The sequence below is a fragment of the Sorex fumeus genome, unplaced genomic scaffold (genome assembly GCF_029834395.1).
Source record: "Sorex fumeus unplaced genomic scaffold, SorFum_2.1 ptg000006l, whole genome shotgun sequence".
NCBI classification, from domain to species: domain Eukaryota; kingdom Metazoa; phylum Chordata; class Mammalia; order Eulipotyphla; family Soricidae; genus Sorex; species Sorex fumeus.
Window position 1 is genome coordinate 22,853,575 of NW_026606063.1, and position 19,714 is coordinate 22,873,288.

General features: G+C 38.1%; 2 pseudogenes; both read right to left on the bottom strand.

Annotated features, from left to right (window-relative positions):
• Positions 1–525: 525 nt before the first annotated feature.
• LOC130038411 (uncharacterized) lies at positions 526–650 on the bottom strand (annotated as a pseudogene).
• A 3,276-nt stretch (positions 651–3,926) lies between these two features.
• On the bottom strand, positions 3,927–4,034 carry LOC130038406 (uncharacterized; annotated as a pseudogene).
• Positions 4,035–19,714: the final 15,680 nt, after the last annotated feature.

The window sequence follows — 19,714 nt, forward strand, 5'->3', positions numbered from 1 at the left end:
ATCAAAAAAAGTTTTTGAAATTATTCTATGGCTGTTTAAATAACCCTTCCCATTTCCACTCAAGATTTTCAGTAGTTTGAATCTAAAGTGAAAAGGAATAAATCTTAAACATTTTTGTTTTTGTAAAAATGTTTTATGATTATTACAAAAAGTGCTATTTTAAAAGTATAAATAATATACAATGTCTCAAATCATATACTCAGATTTAATCACAACCACTTTTTGTAAATATTTTTCTAAGTATTTCTCCATTCATACAGTCATGAGTGCAGATATTTTTCAGTAGCTTTTTCTCTTATAGTTTTTTCTTATGTAAGTTCTTTTTCTTATCAGTCACAACCATAAATATTGCTATTTTCTCCATTTGAGTACCTTTAAAATAAAGCTAGAATTTATTTTTTTCAATACAGAAGTAAGCATTTATTTCTTGAGGTTCTAAATTCTATTTCTTTTACATTACATCATCCCTCTATAGAATATAGGAGACTTAACTTCTGCCAATTCCAAGCAGAAATTTTCATCATTAGTGTTGGCACATCAGTCGTGTCCTGATAGTCAAGAATGGCAGCATAATTGCATGTCGTTCCTATCTGAACTTAAGACTAACATGTAGGTATATTGATCTCACATGCCAATGACTCAAGCACCTTTGACTATCACTTCACTTAATCACTTAACTTCCCGTTAGTCGTCAATTTGCTGGAGCGGGCGCCAGTAACGTCTCCATTTGTCCCTGTCGCGTGCTAGTGTAACCCAATGGCATCACTTCGCTCTGGGAACATGAAGAGCCTCAAACCAATCGTTCATGATCTTCACGAGGAAGTCTGACCATCTGGTAGATGGGCGGCCACGTGGTCTTTTGACATCCCATGGAATCCAGTCGGTAACAGCTCTGGTCCAGAGGTCGTCTTTAAATCTCATTACGTGACCAGCCCATCTGATTTTTGACACGTTGGCAAATGAGACAGTGTCCCTGATTCTTGATCGTCGACAGATGTCAGAACTCCGGATTCTTTCTCTCTTTTGAGTTAAACGTGATATTCCAAGCATAGCTCTTTCTATTCTTCTTTGGGAGAGCTGAATAGCGTTCTCATCCTGTTTGCGTAGGGCCCAGGTCTCTGAGGCATATGTTAATGCAGGAAGAACAGTGGAATCAAAGAGATGTGCCTGGAGCCGGAGGTTCTTCGTCCTCTTAGCTATTGCTTCGACATTCTTGAAGGCATTCCAAGCTGCTCTCTTCCTCCTGCGCAGCTCGGGTGCCAGGTCATTTGTCATGTTGACTTCTCGACCTAGGTACACATAGCTGTTGCATTCGGAGATGGTTGTTCCGTTGAGAGCAAATGGGGCGTCAGGAACGAGGCTGTTTCTCATAAACATTGTCTTCATAAGATTCAGCTGTGGTCTTACCTTTCCACACTCACGGTCAAAGTCGGCCAGCATTTGTGCCGCTTGGCTGATGTTTGGTGTTATTAAAACAATGTCATCAGCAAAGCGGAGGTGGTGTAGTTGCCGACCATCTATCTTCACTCCCATTTCTTCCCATTCCAGTCGTCGCATGATGTTCTCGAGGGTGGCACTGAAGAGTTTCGGTGAAATGGTATCACCCTGCCGCACCCCTCTCTTGACATCAACAATCAATTCTTTGTAGAATGGTGAGATCCTGGTAGTGAATCCTCAATACAGCTCACGGAGGATCCTGATGTATTGGGCTTGAATGCCCTGATTGGCTAGGGCTTCAATGACCGCTTCCGTCTCAACAGAATCAAAGGCCTTCTTTAAATCAATGAACGTTAAACAGAGCGGCATCTTGAACTCCCGAGAAACCTCAATGAGCTTGGTTATCGTGTGGATATGGCTGATGGTGCTGAATCCTTTGCGGAACCCTGCTTGCTCGCTTGGTTGTCCTTCATCTAGTGTTCTGCCAATCCTATTTAGGATGACTCGAGTGTACAACTTGTAGGTGACAGACAATAGGCAGATCGGGCGATAGTTGCCAATGTCATGGATGTCTCCCTTCTTGAACAGTAGTACGGTCCTGCTGGTTTTCCATTGGGACGGAACCTTGCATTCAGACAGGTAGTGAGTGAAGAGCCTAGCCAGTGTATTGATGAGTACTGACGACAGGTTCTTCAGGTGTTCAGGTCTGACCTTGTCTGGGCCGGGTGCTGTTTGTTTCTTTACCAACGAAATGGCGTGTCGGATTTCGGAAGGGAGAACATTGGGAACGACATATCCATCCTGTGGAATTTGGTATGTCTGCAAGTGGACATGGCTATCGAAGAGATTTGAGTAGATGTCATGGATAATCTTCTCCATTGCCGTTCTGGAGGATGTGATGGATCCATCAGGACGTCGGAGGGCAGTCATCTTGGTCTTGTAGTTTGCGGAGGACAGGCGGGCGTTATGAATACTTTTCCTGGCTTCTGCCGCATCTACCAGTACTTCTGCTCTTCTCTCTTTGCGGTCTTCCTTGATTGCATCTCTGCACTGCTTTGCGAGCTCTGACGTTAGCTTGCGGTTGCCTGAGGCATGCGCCAAACCACGCAGGTGAATTAGCTCAAGAGTTTTCGAAGATAGGCGATTTTTTGTGGCTATCTCTCTCTTGGCGTTCCTCGCACATTCATGGAGGTGCTGAACCAGTTGATCGTATTCCTCGTCAATGTTGTCAACAATGGCATCTTCCCATGTTGCCGCAATAGTACCAAAGAGTTCCCAGTTAGTGGTCATTCTGGGAGTTCTCTTTTTGAACTTTTCAGCCCTTTCTCCCTGCTCTGTGATGTAGAATTTTGCACGAAGGAGACGGTGGTCCGATCCCGTTCGAAATTTTGGGACAACAGCGACATCAGTCAGGCAAAACTGTCGATTGAATATGATGTGGTCTATTTCGTTGTGGAATCGTCCACTGGGAGACTCCCATGTCCATCGTTTAGATTCTGCCTTCTGGAACTGTGAGTTACCATGAATGGTCTTGGTCGACATGATGAACTCAGACAGTCTCTCACCCTGTTCGTTCCATTCTAGGCCATGGGTCCCGATGAGAAGTTCTTCAGCTGATCTTCTCGGTCCTATCTTGGCATTAAAATCACTCACAATGATCTTGTAGAAGGTGTGGTCTTCTTTATAGAACTTCTTTAGCTCCATGTAGAACTTGTCAATTTCTCTTTCATCATAATGAGATGTTGGTGCGTAGACAATGAAGATAGAAATTGCAGGCAGTGAGCCACATCTATTCAAATGTAAACGTCCGATTTGGGTTGTTAGGCATTCGAATGAATCAATGCTCTTGGCCAAGTTTGTGTTGACAAGGACACCGATGCCTCCAACACCTCTTTTATCGCATTTTCCGAGGAACAATTCCTCTCCAGTGTCGAAAACGGCATGGTGAGATCCGTGCCTTCTTGTCTCGGTCAGACCAATGATGTCGTACTTGATCATTCGCTCTTTACTATCAGGTCCTCGATGGATGCATCTGATGCTAGCATATGTGCATTGAAAGTACAGACGATCATTTTTGTCTTCCTTTGTTGTGGCAGCCTAGGTCGGCCTTGAGATTTTGTCGGCCTCTCCTTTCTCATCCTTCTCAGTGCTGCCATGTCGGTGAAGCCTTCAGGGTAAGGTGAATGAGATCAGTTGTAGTACTGGTTTTGGCATATCGAATACACAACGAATAGCTTGCCAGGCTCTTCCGTGCGGGCGGAATACTCTCGGTAGCTTGCCAGTCTTTCCGAGAGGGATAGAGGCTTTTGGGGCGACCTCTAATCACCCTTGTAGGTATTACCATATTTGAACCCTATCAAATATGGTACGACAATTCTGAAAGATGGGTATTTAGTGTTTAATGATGTGTTGCGCGGCCGCAAAGCGGCCACGCAGGTCCAGAAAGTGTCCTGGAGTGTGGCAACGGCTGGGTAGTGGAAGTTGTGTCGATCTTTGACTATACAACCAAAAAAGCTGCTGGGTGTTTCTTTCACTGGAACTACAAGAAACCAAAGTTAACAAGTAGAACTCAGATAAAGATTGACATCCACAAAGGTGGAGCTAAGGAAGTATGTTGTAAGGCAAGAATTTATTGAATTTTATTTTTAAAGCAACCTGAATGCAAAATCCTAGATAGTGGTGGAATGTCTTGGAAACTTGGGTGGTGAGGAGGTGAGTGACTTTGTGGTTTAATACCATAAGCATTAACACTATTTAACCATGTTTCCTAAACTATAATAAATCATGATAAATAAATTAATATATAAAATGTATTAATATATAAAATGTCTCATTATATTCACTGATTTAAACCAATTCTGCTCACTTTAGTACTGCTGTCAATATTCACTGTCTTTGTATTTATTTTTGCTGTTCATCAATTTAATCTTTACAGTGCATTGCATAAAGTTATCCAATACTTATCTTTTTGATTCTGACTTATTTCACTTCTCATAGCCCCCCCGAGTTCAATTCCCTTTGTGTGAATGAAAATTTTCATCTTTTAAAAAGTAATTAAGTAGCATCCTAGTCACTAGTGTGTAAATGTACCACAGCTTTATCCAAACATATATCAATAGTTGTTTTGGTTGGTTGCATATTTTAGCTGTTTTAAATACTGCTTCAGTATTTAGGGTGCATATAACTTTTTTTGGATGTAAAGATTTCTGAGTTTTTTTGATAGATATACCAATGAAAGGTTGTTGCATCATATTTTAATTCTCTCTTTAGTTTCTTGAAATGATATTATTTTTGAGTCCTTGAGTATTATATGAAAAATTCATATGTAGAAACTCTAAGTGCTTGTGAAGTTGTAGTTTAATTAGGTGTTTCAAATTCCCTCCCCAAAGTCTAGATCTCTTTCTTCTTTACTGCCATGCATGAAGTCCCTTATCCTGTCTCTTTACCATTAGGGTTCAGGGTACAATTTTCTGATCCTGTATCGCTAGCTCTAGCCACTTGCCTCCACTTCATGTTGTTCTGGTCCTGTCCCAAGCTGTCTTCCATCCAGTGTATTCCTTCTGGGCCTGAGGTCTGCATCCTGAACCCTTGATGATGTCTTCTGTCCTATACTCTGTAACTAGGCCTCTCAAGTGCTCAGTGTCATAGACCAAGACACTGAAGATTCAAGGCATGTGATCAAAGAGAATGAGTCCTTATTTTTTTTTTGTTTCATACTATTTCTTAGATCCCAGTCATTTCACTATCTGTTTTGGTTGGCTACTATTTGTAGCAAGCAAAACTTTAAAGGGACAACTAAATGAACTGGATTTCCTGGCACTCTTCCCTCCTATTATTATTTGCTTATTATTTCTGCTTTTGTACAAGCCATTCACTTAAGAGTGAACTGGTATTTCACTGTAGTATTATTTTGTATTTCTCTAATAATCCATGACAATAAAAGGTTTTTACAGTTGTACACTAGCCATTTATGCATCTTCTTTAGAGAAGTGTTTAATCACATTTGCTCATTTTTATTAGGTTGTTTTACTTTTGTAGTATGAATTCTTCATTAACCCCTTTTTGGTGAATTATGGGAAATATCTATTCCCACTTAGGATACTGTCCCTTTATTCCACTTCAATCTCTTTTTACTATCCAAAGCTTTAAAATTTATTGGAAAAATGATATTACTTAGAGTTATTTAAATGTCCTGTGCTATTGAAGTATAATGTCCCAAAAAGTCTCTAATTAATGTCATAGAATGCTTAATCTATTTTATTTTCTATGCATTATTTTGTTTCTGGTATGCATTTCATTCCTTTTGTTCATTTTAAGTTGATTTATGTACCTGGAATTAGAGAGTAGTCTAGTTTCATTTGTGTGTGTGTGTGTGTGTGTGTGTGTGTGTTTGGTTTTCTAAATCATTTATTGAAGAGATTTTTCCATTGCACAATCTTAGGTCCTCTGTAATTAATTAAATGTACATAAATTTGTGGACTTTTTAAAATGTCAGCGTTTCCTCTAATATCATAGAGTATTGATTTCTATCATTTTTAAGTGTAATATAAAGTTTAACAACATGGCCTCCAGTTTTCTTTTTCTTCATCAGAATTGACTTGCCATTGAGGTCTTATGATACTAGTAAAACATTGGTTGTTTTTGTAGATTTTTAAAGAGGTTCATTAAAATTTTGATGATATTGAATTCAGTTGTATATTTTTTAAAAATATGATGCATATTTTAACTATACAAGTTCACCTTATCAGTGTACATGGAATGCATTCCCATCCTTCATGTCTTATTTTCACGATAAAGATCATCCTGTTGTTCGTTGATTGCTTTGAGCAAGCACCAGTAACGTCTCCTTCATCCCAGCCCTGAGATTTTAAAAAGTGCCATATTCAAGGCTCTTTCAGGGTTAGGAGAATGAGACCCATCACTGTTACTGGTATTTGGCATATTGGGTATGCCACGGGGAGTTTGCCAGACTCTGCTGTGTGGGCAGATTACATTCGGTAGCCTGCCATGATGTCCAAAGTAAGAATGAGATAATAGTATCTTGAAGTTTTTCTTGAGAAGTGTTTCACTTCCTTGTTAAACATTTTCCATATAGTTGATTATTTTGACTGCAATTTTAAATGGATTTTTTTCTTAATTTCTTCTTGTTCACTATTTTCGAAGAGTAATGCACAGATTTTTGTATATTGATTTGGTAAACAGCCTATTTTGCTTCTCATTAATTGTTTCTAATAGCTTTTTAATGGAGTCTTTGGGGTATTTGATCGCAAATAGTGATAGTTTCCTTTCTTCTTTTATGATCTCTATGTCTTTTATTTCTTCTTGCTGAGTTATTACTCTGACTAAGATCTTTAATACTCAATTAAGCAGAAGTGGTAGGTGTGGACAGTTCTCTCTCATTCCTGATTTTAAATAAAATGCTTCATGTTTTTCACCACTGGATATTAACTGTGGGTTTTTAGTATGAGGCTTTTAGTGTGTGTGTGTGTGTGTGTGTGTGTGTGTGTGTGTGTGTGTGTGTGTAAGGGAATTACTCAAATATACTCAGGAGTCCTAGAGGCCCCTGCTGGTGATTCTTGCTCAGTCAGGCTGGTGGTTCAATGCTAGAGGCCAAGGGTGCACTGCTCTTAGGGTCCTGTGGCACAGAGGACCACCAGAACCATCATGACAGTGCTCAGGGATCTCCAGGGATATATCATATGACCGTTATTATCTTGAGATGTGTTCCTTGTGTCCCCATTTTATTTGTTTTATTATTATAAATGTGTGTTGAATATTGTCAAATGCTTTCTTAGCATCTAATGACATTTATTACCTGATTTTTTGGTCTTTTGTAGATATAATTTATGCATATTTAACCATACTTTTAGCTTTGAATAAGATCCCATTTGCTCATGGTCCTTTGAGGTATTTTGATTTCAATTTTATTTTTATTGAGAATTTTTGTGCCTGTCTTTATCAGAGATATTGGTCTATAGCTCACTCTTTTTATGATGTCCCTGTCGGGTTATGTTATTAGAGTAATGTTGGTCTCATAAAGTTTATTTGACAGTGTTCCTTCTTACATCTTGGGAAGACTTTTCAAAGAATAGGCATAATTTCTTCTTTGAAGGCTCAGTAAAATTTGCTGGTAAAACCATTTAGTTTATGACTTTTGAATTTTATTAGTTTTATTTGGTCTTCGTTTTTATAAGTATTAATTTTCATACTTGTGATCAGTCATAATTTTTGTTTCTTTTGGTACAGGCTTAGTAACTTGTATTTAGAAAAAGTTGATCATTACTAAACTTGTTGAAAGTAGCTTCTTATAATTCTTTGCATTTCTGCTTCTTCATTGAGTATATATATAAAATAAGTATAAAATATTCTCTTATATTAAGACTTTAATCACCATATAATTTCTATCCTTGTTTCTTATTACTCTGTTCAGACAAAAAAAGTCAGTTTTCTTATTGTATTGCTGAATACAACATTGCCTTTTTAAAGTTACTATTTGTGAGTAAGATTAATTTTCAGTGATTAATTTTGATCCTGTATTTATTTATGTTGAAGGCTAAGATGGTTTTTAATATTTAGCAAAAAATTTAGTTTTATTTTTTACCTACTCTATTAATCCATGTCTTTCAATTGTTAAATTCCCCCTTTGGCATTTAAGGTAATTGTTAAAATATAAGTATTTATTGCCATTTTATTATTTTAAGATGTTTTATAGATTTATCTATATTCTTTTTTTTTTTTCTGGAGAGGTTTATGCTCAGGGCTTACTCCTGGCTCTGTACTCAGGGATCACTCAACTATGTTTAAGAAACTGTATTTGGTATAGATGATAGAACTGATACCAGCTATTAGCAAAGCTAATGCCTTAACTCCTGCCCTATTTTTCTGAACCCCTCTTCTCATTTGTTTTGGAATGTATGTACTTTATTCTAATATTTTAATTTTGTACTGTGTTCTTTATCCAGTTCCCTGTGCTTTTCTTTATAGAGTTTTGTTTTAAGGTTGTCCTAATGTTTATATATAAAGTTCTTTTTTTTTTATTTATCACTTGATCACTTGACATCCCATTATTCATCAATTCACTCGAGCGGGTGCCAGTAAGATCTCCATTCATCCCTGTCATGTGCTAATGTAGCCCAATGGCAAGGAACAGGAAGAGCCTCAAATCGATCGTTCAGGGTCTTGACGAAGTCTGACCATCTCATAGGTGGGCTTTTGACATCCCGTGGAATCCAGTCAGTAATGGCTCAAGTCCAGTGGTCATCTCCAAATCTCATTACGTGTCCAGTCCATCTGATTTTTGACACCTTGGTAAATGAGACAATGTCCCTGATTCTTGACCATCGATGAAGGTAGGAAACTTCGGATTCTTTCTCTCATTTGAGTGAAGCTTGATACTCCAAGCATAGCTCTTTCGATTCCTCTTTGGGAGACCCGAATAGCTTTCTCATCATGTTTGCGTAGGGCCCAGGTCTCTGAGGTGTATGTTAATGCAGGAAGAACAGTGGAATCAAAGAGATGTGCCTGGAGCCGGAGGTTCTTCGTCCTCTTAGCTATTTCTTCGACGTTCTTGAAGGTGTTCCAAGCGGTTCTCTTTCTCCTGCACAACTCAGGTGCCAGGTCATTTGTCATGTTGACTTCTCGACCTAGGTACACATAACTGTTGCATTCAGAGATGTTCGTCCCATTGAGAGTGAATGGAACGTCAGGAATGTTTTATTTATAGGCAGATTAATATTACGTTCATTTCAGTTGGTCACACATGCACTCCCACTCATATACTGAAAACTTTGGTGTCTTCCTTTATGTGAAATTAAAGAAATATTTTTAGCATTTCTTTGAAATCAGTTTGGTGGTGATGACTTGTTTCAGTTTTCTTTTATTATTCTTCATTCTCTCTAGCTACCGAGAGTATTCGATATGCCAGACACAGTAACAATAAAGTCTCCAATGGAGACGTTACTGGGCCCGCTCGAGCAAATCGACGATCAACGGGAGGGCCTTATTCTTCATTCTATCTTAAATGATAATCCTTCAGGATAGAGTATCCTTAGTTGAAAAATCCTTTTCCTTTAGAAGTTTGACTATCTCAAGTCATTTTGCATTTTCTTTTGCTTTCTGTGAAGTCTAAAACAATTCATTTTTCCTAGATGCTTATAATAGTGTGTTATTTAGTTCTTAACTCTTTAATTATAATCTACTTTGGGATGTCTCTGTTTGGAATTATTTTCATTTGGAACTGTTCCAGGCTCTTGTATTTTGATGTTCAGTTACTTTATCAAGTAAAGGAAGTTCCTGGCTATTATTTTCTTATGTCACTTTTTATCCTTTTCATTCTCCCCTACCCATTATTAGGATCTCTGGACTCAAATACATAAGACATGTAGACCCATTACATTGTTTTTTCATTTTACAATTTTATTTTGCTATTCTGATTTTGTGCATTATGCCATCATACTCTCCAACCAGCAATTCTATGGATAATCTCTTTTTATTTACTCTTAACTCCCTTTATTATATTATAGTTATCCATTACAATAATTTTAAGAGCAAGATGTGATTTTTACAGAAACAGAAAATAGAGAAGCACATTTTTTGTTATTGTTGGTTCTAGTGGTTCTTTTTAAAAATAGGATCACTGTGAGATACACAGTGACAAAGTTGTTTGTTATTGGGTTTTGGTTATAAAGTGTTCCGGTATCTGTCTCTTCACCAGTGTACATTTCCCACCACCAATGTCACCAGTTTCCTTCCTTCCACCCTCCACCCCTGGTCTGCCTCTGCAGCAGCATTGTCTTCTCTCTCTTTCTTTCCCTTCCGGTCTCTCTCCTTTTGGGCATTATGTTTGAGACCAGCTCAGAGAAAATTTGCATGCTGACATGTGCCTGAGTAATCAGCAAATTTTCTCTGGGCTGGTCTCCTGGACTCTTACCTGTAAACTTAAACCAGAAGTTTCTGAGTTAGAATACTATCTGTTCTTGTTTTAGGTTTTGGGTGAAGGATAAGATAAGATCAACAGAAGAGATTGCTATTTTGTTTTTCAGTTTAGCTCTTAATTTCTTCTGGGTGATTTCATGGCTTCTCCCACAGTCCCAGTATTCTCTGGAAGAAAGCTTTTCATTTTTTTGCCTCTGAACAGGCTACCAATCATTGGCTTTCCCTCTTACAAGTTACAGCTTCCAGAAGGCGCCCCAGTGTTCCAGTTTGCAATTATTCCTGCCATCTCTAATGTCTCCTGCTGTGAAGGCATTGCTCCTCCGGGCATCTGGTTCATTCTCACAGGCAGTATATCACCATGTTAATTATTTAGTTGAAAATCTATGATAGGAATGTGGGATATGTTCAATATCTTACCATCCAACTTGCTAGAATTAACTACCAATCAATCATAATTTCAAAGTATGTTTAATGGGCACAGAATATCATGTTTTCTGTATACCTACCATAGGCTTCTTAATCATTCCTCTCATTCTTTAGATTCTAGAAAAACACAGTGAGAGAGTGTGCAGTTATACATTTTCAACTCTTACAATTGTAGAATGCCAACTTTGGGCCATTATACATGGTAAGGTCACCAATTGTTAAAATATATATGGTCATGGTCATGGTCCTCCCGTTGTTCATCGATTTGCTCGAGTGGGCCCAGTAACGTCTCCATCTTGAGACTTGTTGTTACTGTGTTTGGCATATCGAATATGCCACGGGTAGCTTGCCTGGCTCTTCCGTGCGGGTGAGACACTCTCGGTAGCTTGCCGGGCTCTCCGAGAGGGGTGGAGGAATCGAACTCGAGTCGGCCATGTTGGCTGCTTGTAAGGCAAACGCCCTACCGCTGTGCTATCGCTACAGCCCGACAGTGATTACTGTCGGGCTGTAGCGATAGCACAGCGGTACGGCGTTTGCCTTGCGTGCAGCCTCCCGGCCGAGCTGGGTTCAATTCCACCACCCCTCTCGGAGAGCCTGGCAAGCTACCAAGAGTATCTCACCTGCACCGCAAAGCCTGGCAAGCTCCCTGTGACGTATTCAATATGCCACACAGTAACAACAAATCTCACAATGGAGACGTTACTGGGCCCAACGGGAGGACCGTGACTGATGTCATTGTCACTGTCCTCCCATTGTTCATCGATTTGCTCGAGTGGGTCCAGTAACATCCTGAAACTTGTTACTGTGTTTGGCAAATACATCACGGGTAGTTTGCCAGGCTTTGCCGTGCGGGCAAAATACTCTAGGTAGCTTGCCGGGCTCTCCGAGACGAGCGGAGGAATCGAACTTGGGTCGGTCATGTTGGCTGTGTTCAAGGCAAATGCCCTACACCTGTGTTATTGCTCTAGCCCATATATATGTGTGTGTATATATATATATATATATATATATATATATATATCAAATTGTATGCTACTGGTTGGTTTGTACTTCTCATTTAGAATCTATGTTTTTAGGCTCAGCCTGCCACTTTGCCTGTCCAGACACCTTTTCTAGGACCACTCATTGCCTGAAAATGCAGTTCTGGTGCCTAATGCAGGCTCCTCCATGGCACTAGGCAATATCACCTTACTCTGTGCTGTGTTTTAACAGTTTTGAATGTAAGGTTCATTATTCTCTGGTCTCAGTCATGCATAAGAATTATACATATCATTCATTTTATAAAGCATGTTACAAATTTTATTTCAAAGGAAGTTTTTTTTCAAGTGAGATTTGTAAGATGGGGACTTTAATCATAATTCACCAGTACTAGGAACTGCAAGTCTTTTATGAATCTACTGGGAGCAAATATGCCTCATTTTTGTTTTGTATTTATTCCTTTTTTGATTGCAAAATTGAGCATTTTTAAAAAATACTTAATGGTGTTTTTTAGTCATTTGAAAGTGAAACTTTTTGCTAAAAAGTTCTCCTTTGAGTTGGCTTAATTGATAGCATACTTACTTAAACAGCTCTATAAAGTATTCACATAGTATACAATTAACCATTTCAAATATAAGAAGAATTAATGATTTTTTAATAAATTTAGAGAATTTTAGTCATCACTAAACCTAAATTTATTATTTATAGCATCACAAAATGGAATTTTATACCTACTAGTTATCATTTCATATTGTCTTCCTTACCCAACTTCCTGACAATTATGAATCTGTTTTCTTTTTCTTTAAATATGCTACCTACTGATATTTCATTTATATACAGCATGAAATATATAGATGTTTTGAGACTATTATAATTTAATTTCATATTTTCAAGGTTTAACAAACTTGTAATGTGTATGAATACCTCATTCTTTTTATTATAGATTGTGTGGATGGATATGCCATATTTTATTTATATACCATTTATTTATATTTATATTTACACCACTTATATGGTGGTATTTGAGTTCTTTCCCTTTGTAAGTAACATTAATAAAGCTGCTATAAGCATTCATTAACAGGATACTGAAATTCTGCATGTGAGTATATTCCCAGAACAATTTAAATAGATATTTGTAATATCTATTTGACACTTTTTTTTGCTTTTTGGGTTACACCTGGTGATACACAGGCATTACTCCTGGCTCTGCACTCAGGAGTTACTCCTGGCGGTGCTCAGGGGACCATATGGGATGCTGGGAATCGAACCTGGGTCGGCCGCGTGCAAGGCAAATGCTCTACCCACTGTGCCATCTCTCCAGCCCTTCTATTTGACACTTTGACAGCAGTGTGGTTTATGATAGCTACAGTGGGAAAGTGAGATAATGAGATAAGTATCCTTGGACAGTAGTGAGTGGATAAAACAAATGTGGTATATACAAACAATAGAATATATTCAACCTTAAAAGGGGGAGTCAATTCTGATACATTCTACAACCTATAATAATCACTCTTAAAGACATCATGTTAAGTAAAATCTGAACTACAAAGAAACAAACACTGGGACCAGTGTTGTAGTTCAGTAGCATATTAATTGCCCTAAACATCTAAAGTTTTGCATTAACTTCTTCACAATGGACCAAAAATAGCAAAAAGAAAAGTACTGTATTATTCAACTTTGATTCCACTTACACAACTACAATAGTCCGAATGATAGACAAAAATTAGAAGGGTGGTTTGGCTGAGAATGAAAAATAAGGAGAGGTAAAAAAACCCAAATTTTAACAGGTGTGGAGTTTCAAATTTACAGAATTGGAAATGATTTGTAGATAAATACTGAATATTATGAATGTATTCAATATCACTACACTATCTACTTTAACATTTAAGAGGGTAAAATTCCTCTTACCTTAAAAAGAGTGGAAAATAATTATATATTTTATGTGAACATATATTTCCATTTCTGGTTATAACCAGTAAAGGAATTTCTGAGCTAAAAGAAAAATCCTTTGGTTAATAGTTTAAGGAAATGCCAAACTAGTTTTTAAAGTAGTGGCTGTCAAAACATAGTTAACCCAAATGCCCATTGACAAAAAAAAAAAAAAAACTGGATTAAGATACTTCTGTATATATACTTAGTTAATTGTTACACTATGTTTTTTTAAAGTCAAAATTATGCCTTTGGAGATAGAGAGAATGGAATTTCAGGTTGTTATGCCAAGGCAAATAAGTATGCAAGCTAAAGATAATTATTGATAGTTTCACTTACATCTGGAATATAAATGACTAAAACAAACTGTCATGAAATCACAAAATTAAATTGAAGAGAGTATATATTATGGTAGCTACTAGAAGAAGAAGGAGAGCAAAAGGGGGCTGAAAGGAAGAAGCAGAGGGTTGGGTTTTATGTGATGCGGTGGCACTGGAATTTTGGTGATGGGAGGTGGTGACAATTACATATTTTAAGAGTGTGAAGTTATTTCTCTGAAGTACCACAGGTAGAGAGAGTTTTTAAAAGATTAGTAGATACATCATTTTATATTCCTGCCAGCATTGTGCAAAAGTTGCAATTTTTTTTTTTATATCCTCACCAGCACATACTATTTTCTCCTTTTTGGAATGCAGCCCTTATAATTGGTGTGAAGTGCTATATCATTGTGGTTTAATTTGCATTTTCTCTAATGTGTAATGATGATAATCATCTTTTTATGTGCTTATTAGCCATTTATGTATCTTTGGAGAGATATCTATTCAGATTCTCAATTTGTTAATTTTTTGAAATCTTAATATTCTTATGTTGTAAACACACTGTATTCAGAATTCAACCCTTTAGCAGACAAGTGATTTCCAAATATTTTCTCTTATTTTGTGTGTTATGGTGCATATTGTAACATTTTGATGAACTTAATTTATTTCCTATAAAAGTCTTGTCATCTAAAATATATAATTTACTTGTAATACAATTCAACTATGCTTTAGTGTAAAGTTTTAAGTGTTAGTAAATATAGATTTCATTTATCCACCACTATTACCAAGTCATAGGATAGTTCTTTTATATACATAAATTAACTTAGAACACCACCAATCTGTTTTCTGATCCTAACATTTAGCTTTTATAACATTACCATAAAAATCAAATCACGCACAATGAAAGGCTGGATGGATTTTTATTTTTAGTGAATGAAATCATACCAAGTAGTATATATCTGTGCAAATGTGCATGTTGGCTTGTATACTTACATATATATTTATCTAATACCAATATTATGTTTCATACTTTATTTCTGCTGATGAGCTCACAGTTTTAATTTTACTACTGTCAGTTAATTTTAGGTGTGACTTTCGTTACAATATATATGTTTTGATGTGAGATACATCCACAAATATCTCACATTGAAATATTGCCACTGGAACCCGTGACTTAAATTTCCTTAAAGTCAGGAATCAAATTTTCTAAAAAGAAATCTCTAAAATTCTATCTAATATTCTATATTAGATAAAATTAATGAATGAAGAAGTTACAAATGGATTAGGTTTGTTGTTTCACAACTCTGTTAACAAAATATTTTCAAGTGAAACTTTGCTTAACATAAAAGTAAAACATAAAAGCAGAATTTTTTGTTTTAATTCTGGATAAAAGTCCTGATCACACCTCTCTCTTTCCTTAATGTATAGTTTAGTTATCAGTGGCCTCTCATTACTTTTTTTTTAGCATAATGGAGCGATAGCACAGTGGTAGGGCATTTGCCTTACAAACGGCCAACATGGTTGACCCGAGTTCGATTCCTCCACCCCTCTCGGAGAGCCCAGCAAGCTACCGAGAGTATCTCGCCCACACGGCAGAGCCTGGCAAGCTCCCCGTGACGTATTCGATATGCCAAACACAGTAACAACAAGTCTCACGATGGAGACGTTACTGGGCCTGCTCGAGCTTTTTGGGTCACACCCGGCAATGCTCAGGGGTTCCTCCTGGGTCTGCACTCAGGAATTCCTCCTGGCAGTGCTCAGGACACCATATGGAATAATGGGAATCCAACCTAGGTCAGCTTTGTGCAAGGCAAACACCCTACCCACTGTGCTATTGCTCCAGCCCCCTCAACACTTTTCAGAGTCGATTCAACTCTTAAGAGTAGCCTTAAGTCATTAGTCATCAGGGACAGTATCAGGATGAAGAAGAGGAAGGAACCTGAGATACACTATGCTTCCTTACCGAGCTTTTCTTTCATGGTTTTCAAACTCTTCTCCTTATCACATTGAATTTCCAGCTCTTCGAGGCTGCTTATAGTTTGTAGCCAGGAGAACTTCCTAAGCACGGTCCTTTCCAATAGGAAGTGAAGGATATATTCTCCTCAAGGAAGCTCAACCTCTTCTTTAAGAATTTTTCACTAAAGACCACTCAAAGATATGCACACACTTGATAAATTGGGCATTAATTCATTTTGGACCGTCATTAGTTCTGCAAAATAAATTCCTTCAACTTTCCACATATATTCATGAAAAGCATTTTAAAGATCCTTCTTAAACTCAAGGAGGGTATACACAGGACATGGCCACTAAGGGTCGATGATCCATGGGTGCTCTCATTGGGTTTGCACTCTTCTGGTAGAAACAGATGTACATGATGACAAGTAGGAGTGGGACCTGAGGTCCAGGTAGTTGTGATCCAAGGAATCAAAGGGGATTTGTAGCAATGAGTTCAAAGAAAGATGATGACTAATCTGGGAAGGTTCCAAAATAGAGACTTGTGAATTAAAAGAATCAGACAGGAGAGCAGACACTGGATTCTGAAGTCAAAAATATATTAGTAGGGAAGGTTACAATGTATTTAAGTCATCAGCAAAAGCACAGTGGGTTAAACTCAGAAGCAGTGGTGCAAAAAGCTGTAGCAGCCCTTTTATGCTACTCTTGAACCTCACTTCATGGTCCCATCAGCTACCTGCAAAGGGCTCACATCTAATGAAATTGTAGCAAGCACTGTCCCAGTCATTCAAGCTCAGCCTGTGGTTTCATTATGTTTCTGTGAGGATAAAGTACTTTGTTAAATAAAAAGCTCTGAATTATGACAAAGGTGAATTGTTCCTATTGTCATCGGCATTAGGTGGTTTTTCTTAGCCTTTCTTGTACAACTCTTGTCTTTAGTTCCCAATATTAACCTGTCTGATCTCCTACCCAATACTAATGTATTGAGGGCAGTCTCTCATTTTAGCTCCATTCCCTGAGGTTTGCTTAGAGGACACTGAGAGAATGTATACTTAGAAGCTATTGGAGTAGGGTCCACAAAAAAGTAGGTATGTTTTATTTTATAAGGAATCCCTAACTTTCAATTTTCAGCGTTAGAGAGAGATTTAAACCATTCAAGACAAGTAGAGCCTGCAGAAATATAAGTCTAAGATGATTGTCTTAAGCACATTGCATATTGCTTAATGACACAGCTGATGATATAGGTCTTTTGGTTGGGAAGGAGAGAGGGGTTAACCTCTTATGGAGGAGAATGTCAGATCAGAGCCCAGTGGCTGGAGAGTTTACAGGGTGACTGCTTATCAATATCAGGCCTATTTTTTTTATGAGCATGAGCATTTGAGAGCTAAGAAATCAAGTCAGCATTTTTAGGAGCTCCCTATGAATCAGGCATTGCTCTAGGTGCCGTTTACAAATGAACACATCTGTTCCTCATAAATGTTTTATGAATGACAGTTTATGCCCATGTTACACATAAAAATTGCAACTCTAAGAGTGGCGAATTACTCAGGAGTGAGAAGGTCCTTTGCAATGCTTTCCTCTCTCCCTCTGGAACAACACACACACACACACACACACACACACACACACACACACACACCTGCTCATTTATGTTTCTACCAACTCCTCCACGAGTAGAGGCAAAACTTGGCAGCCGAGGTAGAGGCATATGACGCAGAGTCAGAAAAGCTGGTTGTAGAATCCCCAGACACTGAAACTCAGACAAAAAACATCTGTCTGGTCTCTGGGAGAACTGAAAGGATCATTTTAGAGACCTTTTTTATTAATGAAAGGGAAGCTCATAATTAGGGTGATAGTTCACACGGTGAAGAGAATGGGAAGTACTTCGGGGCTGACTTGATGTGAAGCAGGATGTTTTCTCTCAGAAGGTGTTTTCAGATTCCTAAACCTAAGTCCATAAGATCATTCCAACTGTGAGTCTAGAAGGGCTGTGTGCCAAGGAAAGCAATTAACTCCACAAGCACATACCTGTCAGAAGTTAGGAACTGTTTGGGGAGTGAGAAGTTCATAGGTAAACAAGATGATTTCCGCTCAGGAATTACTCCCGATTGACTGTATTTGGTACTTCGTCCACATGTGGATCACGCAGTGTGTTTGACTGTGCAGTAACCAAATAATTGTGGGCACTAAGATTCTGTTGACGGCTTCATTAGAAATGGGATTGTATGTGTGTAATCAGAACAGTGGTTTTAAATTTCAAAAAGAAATGCCTTGGGTTGCCTTTGGTAGTTATTCATAAGGAGACTTCACTGTAACTTATTGTAATGACCCTTGGAAGTAAGAGGAACAGCTTAGAAGACATTAGAGAAGGAAAATAGGTAGGCAGGGAAGAAGTGAAGAAACACCCTGGAGAAAGATACACACACACACACACACACACACACACACACACACACACTGAGGGATAGAGAGAGAAAGGGACAGAGAGAGACAAAGAGAGTCAGAGAAAAAGAAAAACAGGTGAAATTCTGTGGGCTTTTCTCAGACACTTGTCAAATGTAAGATGCAAATGTAAGAAAAGTGAAAAGCCACGGGGAGGCCAAAAATTATATCCAGTTTGCCACATTTGGCATGTGGTGTTGCCGAAGTTTCTGACTGAACCCAAGGGGGTACTGAATATGTTGTGCTGAGAGCCTGTGGGTGGAGAAGCAAAGTTATTCTTCACATAGTCTCTAAGAGGATATGGCCGAGCCTTGGTGGATCTGTAGCACATGCAAGAGCATGGAGTGGGGAGAGGGTGATAAGTAGTTCCAACCACACTGGAAAGTCAGGTGGTGAGTTAAGTCAGCTGTGAACCAAGTCATGGAAGCCAAATGACCATCCAGGGGCCAGGAGATGTTGAGAACAGCATCCCAGAGATGCCTGGGATTCACAGTCAGTGGAAGAACCTTATGTAAAAGACCTTAGAGTTCTTTTTATTGAGATCATATTGGTATATAGTTCAGACATAGAGCATGGATTTTAGGACTACATTTTCTCACCACAGCAACTGTATATTTTTTGTAATATTCAATATGAAATGCCTAGTCACCATTCATCACCAACCAATTGAAAACTTATGTCTGTTCCACTAATGACCTTTCATTCTGATAACCACCACTTTGTGGTCAGAGTATAAAGGTCAAGGTAAAGGCCCTCCTATTGTTCATTGATTTGCTCGAGCAGGCCCAGTAACATCTCCATTGGAGACTTTATTGTTACTGTGTCTGGCATATCGAATACGTCACGGGGAGCTTGCCAGGCTCTGCCGTGTGGGCGAGATACTCTCAGTAGCTTGCCGGGCTCTCCGAGAGGGGCGGAGGAATTGAACTCGGGTCAGCCATGTTGGCTGCATGCAAGGCAAACGCCCTACCGCTGTGCTATAGCTCCAGGTCAGAGTATAATGGTTTATTTTTAAAAATTTTATTTGTTCATTTGCTTATCAAAAAGTAGATTAAAACGTGATATTATAGAGTATTTCTCCTTCTTATTTTGCTTAGCATAACCTCCTCAAGGTTCGTCCATACTGTTAGAAATTACATGATTTAATCTTTTTCTTATATAAATATATGCGAGTAGTATTATATATATATATACATATTGTTCCCTCTTGTTATATGTTATCTTGTGATAATTTATCCATCATCATGTGTTTATTATCATATTCTGCCTGTGATCACAGGTTTGCAGACACATGACAT